General features: G+C 44.2%; 1 protein-coding gene across 2 annotated transcripts in view; it reads left to right on the top strand.

Moving 5' to 3' along the window:
- Positions 1–21,405, top strand: part of NR2E3 (nuclear receptor subfamily 2 group E member 3) — a 96,414-nt gene that overhangs the window by 49,076 nt on the left and 25,933 nt on the right. The gene's annotated exons all lie outside the window — the stretch shown is intronic.

Here is a 21,405-nt window from a genome sequence, read left to right as displayed (position 1 = left end):
CCCATATACAGAAAAATAAAAGTGCTATAGGGATCAAAATAGTACAATTTAATATTTTTGTATAGTTCCCCCACATTAGGTTGGCAGTATAAATCTCCCACATTAGGATGGAAATATATTTCCCCCACATTAGGTTGGCAGTATAGTTCCCCCATATTAGGTTGGCAGTATAGTTCCCCCACATTAGGTTAGTAGTACAGTTCCCCCACATTAGGTTGGCAGTATAGTTCCCCCACATTAGGTGCATTATAGTTCCCCCACATTAGGTGCAGTACAGTTCCCCCACATTAGGTGCAGTACAGTTCCCCCACATTAGGTTGGCAGTATAGTTCCCCCGCATTAGGTTGGCAGTATAGTTCCCCCACATTAGGTTAGTAGTACAGTTCCTCCACATTAGGTGCAGTACAGTTCCCCCACAGGTGCAATATAGTTCCCCCACATTAGGTGCAGTACAGTTCCCCCACATTAGGTGTAGTATAGTTCCCCCACATTAGGTGCAGTATAGTTCCCCACATTAGGTGCAGTACAGTTCCCCCACATTAGGTGCAGTATAGTCCCCCACATTAGGTGCAGTACAGTTCCCCCACATTAGGTGCAATATAGTTCCCCATTAGGTACAGTATAGTTCCTCCACATTAGGTGCGATATAGTTCCCCCACATTAGGTGCGATATAGTTCCCCCACATTAGGTGCAGTACAGTTCCCCCACATTAGGTGGAGTATAGTTCCCCCACATTAGGTGCAGTATAGTTCCCCCACATTAGGTGCAGTACAGTTCCCCCACATTAGGTGCAGTATAGTTCCCCACATTAGGTGCAGTACAGTTCCCCCACATTAGGTGCAGTACAGGACCCCCACATTAGGTGCAGTACAGTTCCCCCACATTAGGTGCAATATAGTTCCCCCACATTACGTGCAATATAGTTCCCCCACATTAGGTGCAGTATAGTTCCCCACATTAGGTGCAATACAGTTCCCCCACATTAGGTGCAATATAGTTCCCCCACATTAGGTGCAGTATAGTTCCCCCACATTAGGTGCAATATAGTTCCCCCACATTAGGTGCAGTATAGTTATAATTGTAGGGAGGAGGACAGGTCTAGGTGCTGTGTGTGTGTGTATGTGAAGTGCTGTGTGTGAGTGTGGGGGGGGGGTGCTGTGTGTGAGTGTGGGGGGGGGGTGCTGTGTGTGAGTGTGTGGGGGGGGGGTGCTGTGTGTGTGGAGGGGGTGCTGTGTGTGTGTGTTTGAGGGGGTGCTGTGTGTGAGTGTGGGGGGGGGTGGTGGTGCTGTGTGTGAGTGTGGGGGGGGGTGCTGTGTGTGGAGGGGTGCTGTGTGTAAGTGTGGGGGGGGTGCTGTGTGTGTGTGTTTGAGGGGGTGCTGTGTGTGAGTGTGGGGGGGGGGTGCTGTGTGTGAGTGTGGGGGGGGGTGCTGTGTGTGTGTGTGGAGGGGTGCTGTGTGTAAGTGTGGGGGGGGGGTGCTGTGTGTGTGTGTTTGAGGGGTGCTGTGTGTTTGAGGGGTGCTATGGGTGCTGTGTGGGGGATTGCGTACATAATACATACATAATATAAAATACATACATAATACATAAAAAAAATAAAAAAAATGTTCTTTCAGCTCCCGGGTCGGTGCTGTAGTAGTTTTTAGTATTTTTGCTGGTAGAAGAGCACGGACTGCAGAGAACAGGCCGTGTCCCGTGTATCAGAACAAAGGAAAAAAGAAAGTTGCCTCTTTCAAGGTGCTTGTAGTATTAAAACATCAAACCTTTAATCTGTATGCATTAAAAATAGAAAAAGGTGACATCAATCATTAAAGAGAAGTGAAACGCCAACACGTTTTGAGCAAAATGTAGCTCTTAATCACGGCTATATGTAGCCCAAAACGCACTGGAGTTTCACTTCTCTTTTATGATGTCACCTTTTTCTATTTTTAATGTATACAGATTAAAGGTTTGATGGTTTAATACTACAAGCGCCATTATCCTTGGAAGAGCTGGAGGAAACTTTCTTTTTTCTTTTGTTCTGATTCATAATACATATATACATACGTCATACATACATACACACATCATACATGCATAACCTACACACATATATATATATTATATATATATATATATATATATATATACACACATACATACATAATGCATAAATACATACTATATGCATACAAACATCATACATATATAATACATGCATACATCATACATACATATGCACACCATACATAATACATACACAAATCCATTATATATACATAGACATCATACATAAATACATCATACATACGGTACATAACATACAGTACATACATAACATATATATGGTATGTATGTACTGTATGTTCTGTATGTATGATGTGTGTATGTATGATGTATTTATGTATGATGTATGTGTATATATAATGGATTTGTGTATGTATTATGTATGGTGTGCATATGTATGTATGATGTATGCATGTATTATATATGTATGATGTTTGTATTTATGCATTATATATATATATATATATATATATATTATACATACATAATGCATAAATACAAACATCATACATATATAATACATACATATGCACACCATACATAATACATACACAAACCCATTATATATACACACACATCATACATAAATACATCATACATACATAACACACACCATACATACATAATACACACATCCCACCCCCCTCCCGTCCTCGGTCTGTGCACTTTTCTTGCCTGCGGCAGCCATGTTGGGGTCAGAGGCCGGGCACGTCCACTCCCATCTGCAATGGACACTCGGTGCCAGGAGTTGCGGCCAGGATCATCCCAGGAGGTGTAAGCAGACGTGCACAGCTGCGGGGCAGCCCCTGCGTCTGCAGTTAGCGCAGCAGTGTGCGCGGCCGGGGAAGGGGGAGGAGCGGCCCGGAGGAAGGGGATAGAGCGGCCGGAGGAAGGGGGGATAGAGCGGCCAGAGGAAGGGGGGATAGAGCGGCCAGAGGAAGGGGGGATAGAGCGGGATAGAGCGGCCGGAGGACAGGGGATAGAGCGGCCCAGAGGAAGGGAATAGAGCGGCCCAGAGGAAGGGGATAGAGCGGCCGGAGGACGGGGGATAGAGCGGCCGGAGGACGGGGGATAGAGCGGCCCAGAGGAAGGGGGGATAGAGCGGCCGTAGGACGGGGGATAGAGCGGCCCGGAGGAAGGGGATAGAGCGGCCCAGAGGAAGGGGGGATAGAGCGGCCGGAGGACGGGGGATAGAGCGGCCTGAGCCGCAAATAAAAAAAAAAATGCATTTTTAAACATCCGTTGTGCCCTGAAAGTCTTTCAGGGCACACCGGATGTTTAAAAATGCATTTTTTTTTTAATTTGCGGCTCCGGCCAATCTATCCCCCGTCCTCCGGCTGGTGATGTCGGGGATATCCGGTGGGGCTGGGGTTTAGTAGTGAGGGAAAAAAAAAAAAGTCCTGCAGCAACGGGCCGCGGCTGCGGTGATTAGGGTGTGCCTGTGCACACCCAGCACACCCCGTGCGCACGCCTATGGTTCCAAGGAAAATGCTGTGGCACTCAAGGTATGGTGAAAAAATGAAAACTATTTATTCATCCCAAATGTGCAAAGAGCAACGTTTCAATGGTCTCACACCATCATTATCAAGCCACTTGATAATGATGGTGTGAGACCATCTACTCACGCTTTAGGAGTGCTGCTTTCTTCTTTGACATATATATATATATATATATATATATATATATATATATATATATATATATATTAATATACACCTAGGAATACATCAAGTACATGAAAACATCTTTTAGAAAAATATTTCTCCAGGCCTGCCGAGTATATCCCCGTACTTCACAGTGTCTTCTTAGTTTATATATTTTAATCTTTTGACCTTTTAACCCCACTAGGACCAAGGGCATCCTGGGACTTAAAGGGGTATTCCAGGCCAAAACTTTTTTTTATATATCAACTGGCTCCAGAAAGTTAAACAGATTTGTAAATTACTTCTATTAAAAAAATCTTAATCCTTTCAGTACTTATGACCTTCCGAAGTTAAGGTTGTTTTTTTTCTGTCTAAGTCCTCTCTGATGACACCTGTCTCGGGCAACGCCCAGTTTAGAAGCAAATCCCCATAGCAAACCTCTTCTAAACTGGGCGTTTCCCAAGACAGGTGTCATCAGAGAGCACTTAGACAGAAAATAACAACCTTAACTTCAGAAGCTCATAAGTACTGAAAGGGTTAAGATTTTTTAATACAAGTAATTTACAAATCTGTTTAACTTTCTGGAGCCAGTTGATATATATAAAAAAGTTTTTGCCTGGAATACCCCTTTAAGATTGAACCGATTATTATTGATATATGTCATGAATGCATCAACGGTCAGATGACCAAATGATGACCACATCGTCTACATACCTCCCATACCATGCGAGGCATGTGGAAAATGGATTGGTGTCAGAAAAAATAAACTGCTCCTCCCACCAAAAAACAAAAAGGTTAGCCCGAGCTGGTGATGACTTTGCTCCCATTGAAGCACCCGTGCGCTGCAAATAAAAATTGTTACCAAACATAAAATAATTGTGTTTTAACACAAAATCTATCACCTCAATAATGTAATGTCTCAAATCCACAGAATATTTAGAAAATCTCATCAGTATATCCGAGATAGCTGATAATGCCAGGTGTGCGGAATACTGGAATAGAGCGATTCAATGTCGCAAGTAAGCCACGACAGAGAATCGCTCCATGTGAATTTAGTTCTTCTGACCAGGAGTTTACTGAAAATTCAGATTGTTCAGATACCACGGACACTAGCGGGGACTCAGAACCGCAATATGTGAACACTCACAAGAATCGCAATGCGAGAAGACAGTCAAAAAACGAGGAAGGCGCGGTGGCAGAAAACATAGGAAGAAGAGCTTCGGAGCGTAACAAGAACAAACGGAAAAAGTAATAAAAGAGGATTTTCAAGTCATTAACATTTCTGCACAAATCATTACAGATGAAGAAACCTCGGTCCTGTGGAAAGGACTGGGTTTCTCTCCTACACATCATTTTGATGTTTATCGGACAATTTTGGATATAAATAAATTTGTGAGAACTTTAACAGTTAAGAAACATTTTATTGTGGAAAATGCTGATGAACCATCGGACCCACCTCAACTTTCTATAAACCCTGATTTACCACTAATGCATATGTTAGCAGAACAAATTGCTTTTAGAGATCTCTGTTTCCTTGAAAATAGTGGGATATCAATTTGTGATGAAGTGAATACTGCACATACCTTCTCCACTAAAAACCAAAATTTTTACCCCATACAGACCAGACCAGCAATTTTTGATTGGTTCCAGGACCTTATCATGAAAGATTTGGTTAATCTACAATCAAAAGTAATGTCCAATACAACTCGTCCTAATTTGAATAAAAAGGAGGCTGCTGCCATAAAGAAATTAAAGAAAAACAAACATTTGACGATCCGATCCGTCAATAAAGGCGGCTCGGTAGTATGTATGGACACGGGACTGTATAGCAATTTAAATGAAAATCTACTATCTGATGATAAAACTTACCTTAAATTTTGTGGGGATCCCACTGAACCTTTTAAAAAAGAACTGTTGACTCTGTTGGAAGAGGGGAAAGCCAGATCTATTTTGACCCAAAAAGAAGTGTATTATATTTTCGTGCCTGTTCCAATTATTCCTATCTTCCACTCGCTACCCAAGCTGCATAAGGACCGATTCCCGCCGCCGATGCGTCCGATCGTGTCGGGGATCGGATCCCTTAACGAGCACCTATGCGAGTGGTTGGACTCAGTACTGCAACCTCTGGTTATGCAATGCCCAAGTTATATCAAGGACACTAAGCACTTGCTAAAAATCATGGATGAATTCACATGGAGCGATTCTCTGTCGTCGCTCTATTCCAGTATTCCGCAAAACCTGGCATTATCAGCTATCTCGGATATACTGATGAGATTTTTTAAATATTCTGTGGATTTGAGACATTACATTATTGAGGTGGTAGATTTTGTGTTAAGACACAATTATTTTATGTTTGGTAACAATTTTTATTTGCAGCGCACGGGTGCTTCAATTTGTGCAAAGTCATCACCAGCTCGGGCTAAGCTTTTTGTTTTTTGGTGAGAGGAGCAGTTTTTCTGACACCAATCCATTTTCCACATGCCTCGCATGGTATGGAGGTATGTATCCGATGTGTTCATCATTTGGTCGTCTGACCATCTGACCGTTGATGCATTCATGACATATATCAATAATAATCGGTTCAATCTTACGTTTATCCACACATGGTGTAAAAGTGAAACCCCTTTTTTGGATGTCATATTACGTGGCAACCCTGATACAAATAAAATTGAGGTTGATCCTTACAGAAAAAAGATATCAGGCAATACCATCCTAAGGGCGAATTCATGCCATTCCAAACAAACAGTAAGAGCCATACCAGTAGGTGAACTTATACGAATTAAGCGGAACAGTTCTTCCGCCGAGGTGTACCGCAGGGAAGCTGATGCAGCATGCACACGCCTGGCGGCTCGAGGTTATCCTGGATGGCTCTTGAAAAAAGCTCGGTCGAGAGTGGATCCTATGGATCGAAAATCCCTTTTTACAAGTAAGCAACCAACTGAATCACAAGATTGTCCTACATTTGTCACCACGTACAGTCCAGAATTTAATGACATCAAACGCATTGTAATTAAACACTTACCTTTGCTATCAACAGATCCCACGGTAGGGGAGATTATAAAGTCAGGTGTGAGATTTGCCCCGAGGCGGGCACCTACTCTATCCAATCTCCTTGTTCCCAGTATGGTGGACACGGCTAGTGTTACCACCCAGTGGATTAGCACCAATTGCTTCCACAAGTGCGGTAAATCTCGGTGTGGTATGTCCCTTTGCCGAAAATGCCAGAAAATAGAAGGTACGGTGGATGGCAAATGCCATGTCATTCACAACTTTATAAACTGTGATAGCACTTTTGTTGTATATAAAATCATGTGCACACAATGTCACTTAACATATGTGGGTTCCACCAAAAGGTCCCTTAAAAAACGCATGCAAGAGCACATTAGACATGCTGCTGGCCCTTTAAGCTCGAACATTTCTAACATATCTAAACATTTTCTAATATGTCATAATTCAGACACCACTTCCCTCAGGTTCTCAGGCATTGAGAAGGTGAACCTAAATAAAAGGGGAGGTGACCATATTGGATCTCTCCACAATAGGGAAATCATGTGGATTTATCTTTTGAATTGCATTCAACCCCATGGTCTAAATAGCAAAACAGATTTAATATTACATTACTGATATGTCTCCGAATAATTTATCTGTGTTTGGTCCCATGTTTTTGTTTTAATCACGCGCACATGTGATGTGGACCTGTCCCTCCCCTTCCTGTGGGAATGGGGAAAATGCCCTGGAGTATATAAGGGTGCCTCATTTGAGGATCTACAGGCTATGAGTAAGGATCGATAGATCAGAAACGCGTCAGCCATGCTTGGGACCCCCCTCTGTTTGTGCAATATTTCATATTTTTGATATGTTCACGGTTTGTCTGCCACCGTGAAGGCTTTTAAGGAAGAACCCTGAATAAAGACGGACGTTTTACTTCTACTTGCTGGCTTTTTTAGTATTTTATTTTAGCTTTATCCACTGTGCCAGGGATGAAAATTATTCCAAAAGAAACTAACTCAACTGTCTATGCTCCCCGTTGCTCCAATATTGGTGTCCCGTTCTCTGTTCGCCGCCTTCTGCTTTTCCTGCAGGTCAGTGAATCACGGTGCGCTCAGTGTCATCATTGTTTCAGCATCAGTTTTACAAATCAGTGTGCCTCCAGTGTTACACCAGTGTTTACAAATAAGTGTGCCTCCAGCTGTTGCAAAACTATAACTTCCAGCATGCCTTGACAGCTAGAGACTGTCCGGGAATGCTGGGAGTTGTAGTTTTGGACCACCTGGAGAGACACTGTTTTGAAAACACTGCCTTAGTCATATTTTTCCAACCTGGGGACTTCCAGCTGTTGCAAAACTACAACTCCCAGCATTCCCCTGACAGTCTTTAGCTGTCCAGGCATGCTGGGAGTTATAGTTCTGCAACAGCTGGAGACACTCAGGTTTGGTAGGTAGGTCCTTAGTCCATTGTTTTCCAACCTGGGTGCCTTCAGCTGTTGAAAAACTAACTACGGCAGTGTTTTCGAAACATTGTCTCTCCATCTGTTGCAAAACTACAACTCCCAGCATGCTCGGACAGTCTTAAGCTGGAAGTTAGAGTTTTGCAGCAGAAGGTGGCATTTTGGTGGGTAGTGGGGCCCTTAGTCCAGTGTTTCCCAACCTGAGTGCCTCCAGCTGTTGCAAAACTACAACTCCCAGCATGCCCAAACAGCCAAAGCCTGTTTGGAAAACACTGGACTAAGGGCCTACCTACCAAATGTAACGTGGCCACCCACCTACCAACCAAACATATACCTGCCTACCTACCAACCAAACATATTACCTACCTAGCAAATGCTTTTCCTGCCTACCTAACAAACGTATACCGTATATACTCGAGTATAAGCCGAGTTTTTCAGCACAATTTTTCGTGTTGAAAACACCCCCCTCGGCTTATACTCGAGTGAACTCTCCGCCCTCAGTGGTCTTCAACCTGCGGACCTCCAGAGGTTTCAAAACTACAACTACCAGCAAGCCCGGGCAGCCATCGGCTGTCCGGGCTTGCTGGGAGTTGTAGTTTTGAAACCTCTGGAGGTCTGCAGGTTGAAGACCACTGCGGCCTTCGACATCATCCAGCCCCTCTCACCCCCTTTAGTTCTGTACTCATCTCCGCTCAGCGCTGGTCCGGTGCTGCAGGACTGTCCGGTGGGGAGGTCGTCTGGTGGGATAGTGGTTCCGGGCTGCCATCTTCATCGGGGGGGCCTCTTCTCCGCGCTTCAGGCCCGGAATAGTCACGTTGCCTTGACGACGACGCAGAGGTATGTTCATTACCAACGTCCCTCTGCGTCATCGTCAAGGCAACGCCTCTATTCCGGGCCTGAAGCGCGGAGAAGAGGCCCCCCGGGGGAAGATGGCAGCCCGGAACCACTATCCCACCAGATGACCTCCCCACCGGACAGTCCTGCAGCACCGGACCAGCGCCGAGCGGAGGTGAGTACAGAACTAAAGGGGGTGAGAGGGGGCTGGATGATGTCGAAGGCCGCAGTGGTCTTCAACCTGCGGACCTCCAGAGGTTTCAAAACTACAACTCCCAGCAAGCCCGGACAGCCGATGGCTGCCCGGGCTTGCTGGGAGTTGTAGTTTTGAAACATCTGGAGGTCCGCAGGTTGAAGACCACTGTGTCAGACATTGATAAGCGGTGATGATGATTACATGTGGTGATGATGACAAGGGGATGATGAAGGGGGGGGGTGTGGGATTATGACAAGGGGATGATGAAGGGGGGGGTGTGGGATGATGACAGGGGGATGATGAAGGGGGGTGGGGATGATAAGGGGATGATGAAGGGGGTGTGTGGGATGATGACAAGGGGATGATGAAGGGGGGTGGGGATGATGACAAGGGGATGATGAAGGGGGTGTGTGGGATGATGACAAGGGGATGATGAAGGGGGTGTGTGGGATGATGACAAGGGGATGATGAAGGGGGGGTGTGGGATGATGAAGGGGGGATGATGACAGGCGGTGATGATGAAGGGGGGATGATGAAGGGGGATTGATGAAAGGGTGATGATGATGAGGGTGTTAATGACGGGGGTCTGGATGATGACAGGGGGGGGATGATGTATTTGCCACCCTAGGCTTATACTCGAGTCAATAACTTTTCCTGGGATTTTGGGGTGAAATTAGGGGCCTCGGCTTATATTTGGGTCGGCTTATATTCGAGTATATACGGTAACCTACCTACCTAGCGGCAAACCTTTTACTTGCCTTCCTACCAACTGAACTTACTACCTGCCTAAATAACTTGCAAACTTACTACTTACCTAATTTACTACTTGCAAACGTACTACCTGCTTACCTAGCAAACATATTACCTGGGGGGGGGGGCAGGCATATTCTTTGCACAGGGGCCCTCTGTTGTCTGTGTCCATCCCCTGCGGTCACCGTAGGTTCCCTCTATCTGTCCGGACTACTGTGGGTGGGCAGAAAGGGGGAACCGAACTTTAACCCCCACACCCTGCCCCCGATCTGCTATTGGTTGGTCGCTTCTGACCGACCAATAGCAGGGATAGGAGGGGTGGCATCCCTGCCACCTCACTCCTATCTTGGACAACCACGAGACCCGTATGACCCGGCATCACCACAAATTGTCGGTGTGAATTCACCGGCGATTTGCGGAGATCGCTGACATGGGGGGGGGGTCTCAGGACACCCCTGTGCATTGGCACGGGATGCCTGCTGATAGATATTCCCACAGGTGTACAGGTAAACCCTTGGTCCTTAAGTACCAGGGAGCGAGGGCGTATCTGTATGCCTGTGGTCCCTAAGTGGTTAAGGATGTAACGGACAAGATTGTTTCCAAAGACAACCAGCAGAACTGAAAACGCAACTCTGGACTATCATGCAGGCTATAACCATGATAAGTGATTCAATATATCTACAGAGTAAGTTACTTTTATATCTAATTATAAATTGTAAATTGAAACTAGTAAATAGGGTCTCACAAATGGTGCACCTAGGAAAAAGGAATTTGTAAAAAACGTCAGCCTTGGCAAAAGTTTGGTTGTGTGTGGGTCCCCTGGTTAGTTGGTATAATTTAGATGGGTCGCGAGTTCAGATGTCCTCTTTGACTACTTCTTAGTGGCTGATGGCACTAGTTCTGTGCTCTGAGCCCAGTTTTGTATATGTAATGTATGGCTTATCTGGGTTTAAAGGGGTACTCTGCTGGAAAAAAAAAAGTTTTTAAATCAACTGGTGCCAGAAAGTTAAACAGATTTGTATATTACTTAAAGGGGTACTCCCCTGGAAAACTATTTTTTTTTTATCAACTGGTGCCAGAAATATAAATAGATGTGCAAATTACTTCTATTAAAAAATCTTAATCCTTCCTGAACTTATCAGTTGTTGTATGCTCCACAGGAAGTTCTTTTCTTTTTTAATTTCCTTTCTGTCTGACCACAGTGCTCTCTGCTGACACCTCTGTTCATTTTAGAAACTGTCCAGAGCAGGATAGGTTTGCTATGGGTATTTACTCCTACTCTGAACAGTTCCTAAAATGGAAATAATAGAAGTAATTTACAAATCTGTTTAACTTTCTGGCACCAGTTGATTAAAAAAAAAAAAAAAAAAAAAAAGAAGTTATCCAGGGGAGTATCCCTTTAACATTAATCCTTCCAGTTCTTTTATTTTTGAATTTCCTTTCTGCCTGACCACAGTGCTCTCTACTGACACCTCTGTCCATTTTAGGAACTGTCCAGATTAGAAGCAAATCCCCATAGCAAACCTCTCTTGCTCTAGACAGTACCTGACATGGACAGAGAGCAGCAGAGAGCACAGTGGTCAAACGGAAAGGAAATGCAAAAAGAAAAGAACTTTCTCTGCAGTATACAGCAGCTGATAAGTACTGGAAGGATTAGGATTTTTTTTACTCCTTGGGGACGGAGGGCATACCTATACACCCTCAGCCCACTCCCTTTCTATAGCGGGTCGGGCCTGGACTCTAACAACGGACGGGACCCGTGGCTAATAGTGCGCGCTATTAACCCTAAAGTGAAAGTAAAGCACTGCCGGTTAGCTCAGGGGGCTGTTCAGGATCGCCGCAATTAAATCGCGGCATCCCGAACAGCTGTAAAGATCGCTGTCCGATCGCCGAATGACTGCTCAGTGCCTGAGATCCAGGCATGAGCAGTCAAGCGGCAGAATCATTGATCAATGGTTTCCTATGAGAAACCATTGATCACTGTAAAAGATCAGTGTGTGCAGTGTTATAGCCCCCTATGGGAGCTCCCCCTATGGGAGCTATAACACTGCAAAAAAAAAGTTAAAAAAAAAGTCAATAAATATCATTTAACCCCTTCCCTAATAAAAGTTTGAATCACCCCCCTTTTCCCAATAAAAAAACAAACAAAAAAACCCTGTGTAAATAAAAATAAACATATGTGGTATCGCCGTGTGTGGAATGGTCCGAATTATAAAAATATATTGTTCATTAAACCGCATGGTCAATGGCGTACGCGCAAAAAAATTCCAAATCCAAAATAGCATATTTTTGGTCACTTTTTATATCATGAAGTCCGAAGTCCGAAAAGTAATCAAAAAGTCCGATCAATACATAAATGGTTACCGCTAAAACCTTCAGATCACGGCGCAAAAAATTATCCCTCATAACGCCCCATACGCAGAAAAATAAAAAAGTTATAGGGGTCAGAAGATGACAATTTTAAACGTATACATTTTCCTGCATGTAGTTATGATTTTTTGCAAGCGCCCAAAAGTTACAAAATGGCATTTTTTTCTTCAATTTTGTCGCACAATGATTTTTTTCCCGTTTCGCCTTAGATTTTTTGGTAAAATTACTGATGTTATTACAAACTAGAATTGGTGGCGCAAAAAATACGCCATCATATGGATTTTTTGCTGCAAAATTGAGAGTTATGCAAAAGGAGGAAAAAACGAAAGTGCAAAAACTAGAAAACCCTCCATCCCCAAGGGGTTAATAGAATCCATTTACAAATCTGTTTAACTTTCTGGCACCAGTTGATTTAAAAGAAAAGGTTTTCCAGTGGAGTACCCCTTTAATCACTTGTCCCGTGGACAATTCATAAAAACAATGCTATGTTTTTACTTTTCTTGTGGCTGTTCCCTTGCAGGTTGGTGAAATGGAGTAGGTGCCGTTCAGCATGCCCAGTTGGGATTTGCTTAGTGGGTGCTTGCAAGTTCTTTATTATTCTTCATGGTATATTCTACTGATTGTATTTTGTTTTCCTCTGTTGTTTGTAGAGTTCTGTACTTTTTTAATGGGGGGGGGGGGGTAGGGGTGTTTTATGTAGATTTCTGAAACCTTTTTTTTTTTTTAAATCAGATAATCGATTTTTCAAACAAACTGGTGATCACAGGTGGACATGCCTGACTTATTTTTTTATTGTTTATAGGTAGACAACGACATACTAAACCTAATGGTTTATGTTATGTTAAATCTGACTTGTAATTCAACACTGATCTTAAATCATTAAGCAAGAGAGGTATATTGGAGCAAATGATCTTGACTTATCCAATTTATCCTTTCAGTCTATAAGGCTTACGACTATTGTCATAGGGAGGGGGTGGCCTGTGCTGTTGTTGCTCATACAGTAATTGCTTGCGTCTCACTTTAATGCAATGTATAAACATCTTAGCACAGGATTATGTGATTTACAGTATGTGTTGGCTCTGAACCTGTTCTTTTTCTGATCCCTCCACTGAGTGGATGAGGGATTGCAGTATATACTGATTCTGTACTTCTATAGCAATGAGAGCTTTTTTTAAAATGTACAATTCACCTACTTCTATTATTTATTGGCATTTAAAAGATATGTTATACAGTCGTAAATGTTGGCACCCCTGAAATTTTTCTAGAAAATGAAGTATTTCTCACAGAAAAGGATTGCAGTAACACATGTTTTGCTATAAACATGTTTATTCCTTTTGTGTGTATTGGAACTAAACCAAAAAAGGGAGGAAAGAACGCAAATTGGACAGAATGTCACAGCAAACTCCAAAAATGGTCTGGACAAAATTATTGTCACCCTTTCAAAATTGTGGAAAAATAAGATTGTTTCAAGCATGTGATGCACCCTTAAACTCACCTGGGGCAAGTAAAAAGTGTGGGCAATATTAAAATCACACCTGAAAGCAGATAAAAAGGAGAGAAGTTCACTTAGTCTTTGCATTATGTGTCTGGGTGTACCACACTAAGCATGGACAACAGAAAGAGGAGAAGCTTGAGAACCAAAATTGTGGAAAAATATCAACGATCTCAAGGTTACAAGTCCATCTCTAGAGATCTAGATTTGCCTTGGTCCACAGTGTGCCACATTATCAAGAAATTTGCAACCCATGGCACTGTAGCTAATCTCCCTGGATGAAAGAGAAAAATTTATGAAAGGTATCAACGCAGGATAGTCCGGATGGTGGATAAGCAGCCTCAAACAAGTTGTAAAGATATTCAAGCTGTCCTGCAGGCTCAGGGAGCATCAGTGTCAGCGTGAACTATCTGTCAACATTTAAATGAAATGAAACGCTATGGCAGGAGATCCCGGAGGACCCCACTGCAGATACAGAGACATAAAAAGCAAGACTATATTTTGCCAAGATGAACTTGAGTAAGCCAAAATTCTTCTGGGAAAATGTCTTGTGGACAGATGAGACCAAGATAGAGCTTTTTGGGAAAGCACATCATTCTACTGTTTACCGAAAATGGAATGAGGCCTACAAAGAAAAGAACACAGTACCTACAGTGAAATATGGTAGAGGTTCAATGATGTTTTGGGGTTGTTTTGCTGCCTCTGGCACTGGGGGCATTGAATGTGTGCAAGGCATCATGAAATCTGAGGATTACCAATGGATTTTGGGTCGCACTGTACAGCCCAGTGTAAGAAAGCTGGGTTTGCGTCAGATCTTGGGTCTTCCAGCAGGACAATGACCCCAAACATACACCAAAAAGCCCCCAGAAATGAATGGCAACAAAGCGCTGGAGAGTTCTGAAGTGGTCAGCAATGAGTCCAGATCTAAATCCCATTGAACACCTGTGGAGAGATCTTAAAATTGATGTTGGGAAAAGGCGCCCTTCCAATAAGAGAGACCTGGAGCAGTTTGCAAAGGAAGAGTGGTCCAACATCCCGGCTGAGAGGTGTAAGAAGCTTATTGATGGTTATAGGAAGCGATTGATTTCAGTTATTTTTACCAAAGAGTGTGCAACCATATATTAAGTGAAGGATGCCAATAATTTTGTCCAGCCCATTTTTGGAGTTTTGTGTAACATTGTGTCCAATTAGCTTTTATTCCTCCCTTTTTTGCTTTAGTTCCAATACACACAAAGGGAATAAACATGTGTGTAGCAAAACATGTGTTACTGCAATCCTTTTCTGTGAGAAATACTTTATTCTCTAGAAAAATTTCAGGGGTGCCAACATTTACGGCCATGACTGTATGTATCCATTTTCATGAATAAAATATAAATGTTGTATTATTCTTGTACAAATGGTAGCTAATAATGTAAATCACTTACAGTATCTCACATACTTGAGTACACTCCTCATATTTTTGTTAATATTTATTATATCTTTTCATTTGACAACATTGAAGAAATGACACAGCCTGTAGAACAGTGCCTACCAAGTACCTCCCTTAGCCCACCTTCATGAATACAATTAAATGAAAAATGGCAATAAAACATCACTAACATAACTGAGGCTGAGTTCACACTACGTATTAAGCAATACAGGACCATATCCGGCCCTTATGGAATGCTTTTTAATGAGCTGACTGGAAGGAAAGCTGACTCTGGTCGTCTCATTTTTGCCCCATATTCGGTTTTCCCACCGGACCTAAAACCGTGGGCAAAAGTTAGCCGACCAAAGTCTGCGTCTGACTCCGGTCGTATCATTGAAATGCATTACATACAGGAGCGCCCAGTTTTGCTCCCCCAGCCGTATATAGTCCCGTATTGCTTACAATGTAGTGTGAACCCAGCCTCTGTGATGGAAAATCTCCTCTACTGCCCTGTAAGTGGTCCCCTGGGCAGGAGCTATAATTACCTGGTCCAGTCGCTCTGGCTATAGTGACACCCCCTTGGCATGATTGACACTCCACGTCATCGCTCTGCTGCCTAAGCAGATGGAGCAAAGCTGTGATGTGGGCTGTCATAGTTATGTGAAGCATAGCCTTATCATTGTCATTCTGGATTGATATCAAGGGTCTAAGAGTGTAGCTATTCAGTACTCATCTCTTTCCTTCAAGTACACAATACTCCTGTCAGTGCACAAGCAAGAAAGCATACAGTTTGCCATCTGTGGTAAGGGGTGTGATGCAGGGCAGATGGAATTACCCTCGGGGCAGATGGCATTAACCCCTTGTATTCATGATGCCAGGGCATGGTTTATCATTAACACCGGAAGGTATACCGCTGGATCCTGGGCTAGGCACGGGGGCAATAATGACTCCGACGCCAAGTTACAGCCAACGGTAACTGAGTGACAGAAGGTACCGTCTATACAGTGTAGCCAGGCCCATGGAGGTAACCAATGACTTCAGAGACCTTAAGGGTTTGCTGGGACTTGCAGTGGTTTTGGACAATTTAGTGCAGGCCACATTGACTTGACAATAGATAATAGTTACTGACGACTTGACTGGAGACAGACTAAGCTGTGACTTTAGCTTACTTGTAGACTTGTAGCTTGTGGCTGCAGACTTGATGCCCCCTATGACTCCAGACACACTCTTAGGCTCAACTGCACCTCAGCTACGGCTCAGGAACTAAGAGAGAGAAGAGACTCCTCCCAGGTCTTTATGGGGGAGACTCTGGTGGGGTCCCATTGGTCACCCTTAAGTCACCTGGTCAGTGATACCTCCTGGGTAACAATCACATGACAACTCACATGACAACTGGTGATCACATGTTAACCTTTCTTAAAGATACAACAGTCTTATATACATAACCTAGGGGATAATAATAGACAATTGCAGTAGAACAGATGTGGGGGGGGGGGGGGGAGGCAGGGGACACTGCAGGGAGGCTGCCTGACAGGGCATCAAGGGTACGGGGTAACAACTCCCATACTCGGTCACCACAAACTACCCCTCTTAAACAGCTGTCCTTGGCACCCAGTCCTGGAGGGTGGACGACTGGAAGTGGCCACTGGGGACTAGACTGACAGTTCCTGGGGCATTGTTGTCGAATGTCCTTCACAAAAGAACTGAGATGAGTCCATGCATCATTTAAAAAAAAAAATTTTTTTAACGTCCATACATGTTCCTTTCAATAACGGTACATAAACATGTGGGATTCATTACCCTTATAACTACATTTTTATCATATTTAATATACTTGAGTTGGATCAGGCTGCCTGAAGCTGTATCTGATGCCTTAGCTACTGGGGCCCCTTGGTATTAACCACTTCTCCCCAGAACTCTATGCATGTTTTTATATAACATACCAGTGTTACCTTTATATGCAGCAACTCTTTCGCTCTACTTGCTTTATTTATATTTTCAAGGGTACCCTCTGGCCAGGAGAGTACCCTGTACACGTGGACAGGAAAAATGTTAGGTGGATTATGGACTGGAAATGTACATGTTAGATACAGTCCTAACTAGGCATTTGACTAGCTTATATAATACATTATGTAATCTGACTGAATTAGACTTTGTGTTATACTGATAACTTTGTACACAGCACTACCATTATTCCTTATACCTAGCTGGTAATTGTCATGGCGGTAAGGTAGTGGCTACGCATTTTATCACAGCACACCATAAACATTACAGTACACCACAATGTGCATTCACTTGTGCAAAAATATAATCGAAAATATATTACTCTGACAGTATATACATTTTTTTCTAGTACATCTCCACACTTCTGGCATGTTCTGATTTCTCAGTAAAGAATCACGGCTAAAAGCCGGGCACATGCTTATGTATATGGTTACAAATAAACTTCTTCACAAGTTCCTCAGGCACTCCTTCTTGAAAGTTGCATAACCTGTAACAACAAAAGTACTTCACAAAGCAAAGTTAGTGATAGATAATAGAATTATCATTGGTAGACTTCTTCAGCCTGGATATTTGCCATCCCAACCTCGCCTATCGGACTGTTTCCGAGGCTAGGACATGTAACGGGGTCCACGGGACTGTGCCCACTCTAATGGACTCACTCGGGTGTTCCAGTTCACCCGGGACAGGGTAGACTCGATAATGATGGTTCTGATGGTGACCATTTGCACTGCAGCAGCTTGCGCCACTGGGGGAACAGCAGTTGGTGCCAGTTGGGCCGGCCAAACCTCCTCTGCGGGAGTAGGCTGAGGCACTTAGGTTGGTACCTGCTGGTTAGGCCAAACCTCCTCGACCACAGGTGTAGGCCTGGGCACATTAACAGAGGACTGTGGTAGATACTTTGGTGCCATGACCGGCACTTCAGGAATGTAGATCTCTTACTTCTGGACGGTACCTCTGACTTTAGGTCACAGAAAACCAAAGGGATCTGCGTCCCAGTCATCCAATGGGAAGTAGACAAACGGAACTTGAGTTGGATTCTTTGGACAGGTCACCGCAGCAATCCACTCTCCTCTCATGCGCTGATGCTCTGTACATGAGTGTACTCCACGATCTCCCCGCTCTCTAGAGAAAGCAATGATGGGGGGAGATAGTCTCTCTGCACTGTCCGAAGATTGACCAAGATGGTCCCACCATGACTACAGTCCATGAGGGTGCCAAACCGTAGCTTGGCGGCGTTCCAAGGGTGGCTCTCCCTTTTGGAGATGTTCCAGCTTTATAATGTACAGGGCCTCTAATGCTTTAGTATCCTGTTGCTGCGCCTGTCGCACCTCATATGGCAGCAGATTTGGCCCATATCTTTCCATTCTTTGGGCCCTCAGCCCTTCTACAATCTCGGCGACTTGGGCTTCTCTTCTGGCCCTCTAGGATTGGGCCATCAGAACTGGGGGATGGGACTTCCCTGGCAGGGGAAGAAGGTGCTCCCTCATTTATTGTATTAGTCCAGGCTCATCGCCAAACAACCACTTAGGTAATGTGGTGACCGGGATATACAGCAACCTTCTGGACCTGGGGGGTTTTGCTCTGGGCTAGGGGTAGAAGGAGGGGTAGAGAAAGCGGCCTCAGTCAGTGTACTCACTTCTGACTCCTCAGTGGGGTTGTCGGCCCAGGACCCCCCAGTTCCGGTGGTAAGGGGACAGCCTCACCAGTGATGATCCTCTTGAAGATCTCGGCATACCCTCTGCAGGGGTTGCTGGCCAGTCTCCATCGTCCTCAGAAAGCGGAACTTGGTAGCAGGCCTCATCGGCCCTGATGGAGATCCTCTGGAGATGGTCAGCTAACTCTTGAAACATGTGTGCTGCAGCAACTTTCCGGGCCTCTGGCACCATCTTGGGGCTCTCTGACCTCGTGCTTGCCTGTTCTCCCATGTTGCTCCACTAGTTGACTTCTGGCAAACTGAGCGGATCCGACGGCACTGCTCCTTTTATGCAGGGCTTTGGGAAAATGGCTGCCGGCTGGAAGTGCGTCAGCAGTGCAGCGCTGACTTCCGCTCCCCCAGCAACAAGGGGCGGATCTATACAGTTCCACTTTGGCATTGATACAGCAACATGGTTTCCATGCTCAGGGGCGGGAGGCTGAACAGCGTGGGACATTTTTGCACGCTTCTCCGGCACATCGTTAACCCGTGCAGGTACAGGCTTCAGACCTGATCTTGCACATGGTTGACACAGTACTTGAACACTTCACAATGGTGGTCAACAGTCTTTTCTTCACATCCCTCTATTTCACAAGCGCCTCGGGTAAAACACTTTCCACTCACCAAGTCCCGTACACTTTCTGGTGCAAATTTTATTTGCATCGGCATACGATTTTCTGACAATACTGGACACAGTTCAGACTGGGGGAGGACTTGTCGCATAAGGTGCACACCTATATCCTGTTCGTAGGATGACAAAACTTGTGGCAGAGGGGTGTGATGCAGGGCAGATGGAATTTCCCTAGGGGCAGATGGCATTAACCCCTTGTATTCATGACGCCAGGGGGTGGTTTATCCTCAATACCACCCGAAGGTATACCGCTGGATCCTGAGCTAGGTACGGGAGCAATAATGAATCCGACGCCAAGTTATGGACAATGGTAGCTTTACTGAGTGACAAATGGTACAGTCTATACAGTGTAGCCAGGCCCACAGAGGTGACCAGAGACTTCAGAGACCTTAAGGGCTTGCTGGGACTTGCAGTGGTTTTGGACAATTTAGTGCAGGTCACATTGACTTGACAATAGATGACAGTGATGGACTTGATTTAACTGGAGACAGACTAAGCTGTGACTTTGGCTTACTTGTAGACTTGATGTAAAAAAGATTAGTGTAGCTCACTGAGTAGGAAGGTAAACCTGAGGTTAACTGATGTTACCTTCACCCAAAGGCCTATAGGATATATAGATAGTTGAAAAATCAACCAATTATCAGTCCTCAAGGTATAAAGTAGAAAAGGGAATATAGAAAAGAGATTGATCCAGGTAAATGTAAATTAAAAATATTTATTAATCAAAATGTATATTCACTAATGCTCACTGTCACTGCAGGGCCCTTGCATGGGACATAAACACAGTGGAAAAATAGGGTGGGAAAGGTATAATGAATCAATACAATCAATATAAAACAAATGGGAATAAATCAGATCACTTGCCTCTATAAAGTCAATGTCCCGCTATTAGATCCTAAGATCAAAGGGTAGTGCTGTTCAGTTATGGAGAAAATTATGTCTTTCAATAATCAGAATAAGTTCCAATGTCTGGAAGCGATATAGCACCGAATAGAGTAATGCCAGTCTTTCTATATAATGACAGTCTTTGTTACTGATGCGCTCTTTAAGCACAATGTATCAAGTATCAATCGTTGGTGATACAGTGTTGCAGATAATGTTGCAAAGTTAGTGACAGGTTTCGGTGCACAGCACCACTCACCACTCCCATAATCGCTGGCTCAGCAAGATGGCACGGAGGTGTCCGCCTCTGGCGGTTACCGGTCTCTGTCCCCTGCAAGGGGTAGCGTTGTAAAGGATGCTGCAGAGATCTTACTTCAAAAGTCTGTGGCTGTCATCCTTTGGAGGTCTGCGGCTGGCACGGATGGTACCGGCCTGAGGTATGCTGTGGGTCCTCGTGGTGTAGGGAGACAGCAGGGTCGTGGCGGGAGCAGCGGTGGGATTGGATGCTGGCATCCCTTGTGTGAACTGGGCGCTTGTGCGCGCGTAGAACGGCAGAGCAGTAACAGTGGTCCCGGTAGTAGGGGCTTCCAGCAGTTGCAAATGGAGTTCTGTATTTCGCTGGATAGATGCAAGTATTGTATGGATATCTAAACGTGTTTCAAGGCCACGGGCCTTGTATGTGTGATGAATATCAGGAGCGTTTTTTATAGTGTGAATGGTGGTTAGGGGAAAGTTGGAAACTCTGGAAAATCCAGGTTGGGGATAACATCAGGTACTGGATCATAAGGAAAGAGAAGATAAAGTATAGAACAGGTGTAATAATAAAAAAAGATAAGAGAGGGTATGTATGATGAGTTTATCTAGGACTTGTAGAAATAATAATTAATATATAAATAAATTAATATATGTAGAAGGTTGAAAAACCTGTATGATGAGCATAATATAGTAGACCCTATACATAAATGTAGGGTATAATGGATGCCTTATGAAAAATCTGTGTTAAATAGTAAA

The sequence above is a fragment of the Hyla sarda genome, chromosome 4 (assembly GCF_029499605.1).
Source record: "Hyla sarda isolate aHylSar1 chromosome 4, aHylSar1.hap1, whole genome shotgun sequence".
Classification (NCBI taxonomy): domain Eukaryota; kingdom Metazoa; phylum Chordata; class Amphibia; order Anura; family Hylidae; genus Hyla; species Hyla sarda.
Note: the sequence above shows the minus strand (reverse complement) of the source record. Positions and strands in the feature narration are given on the sequence as shown.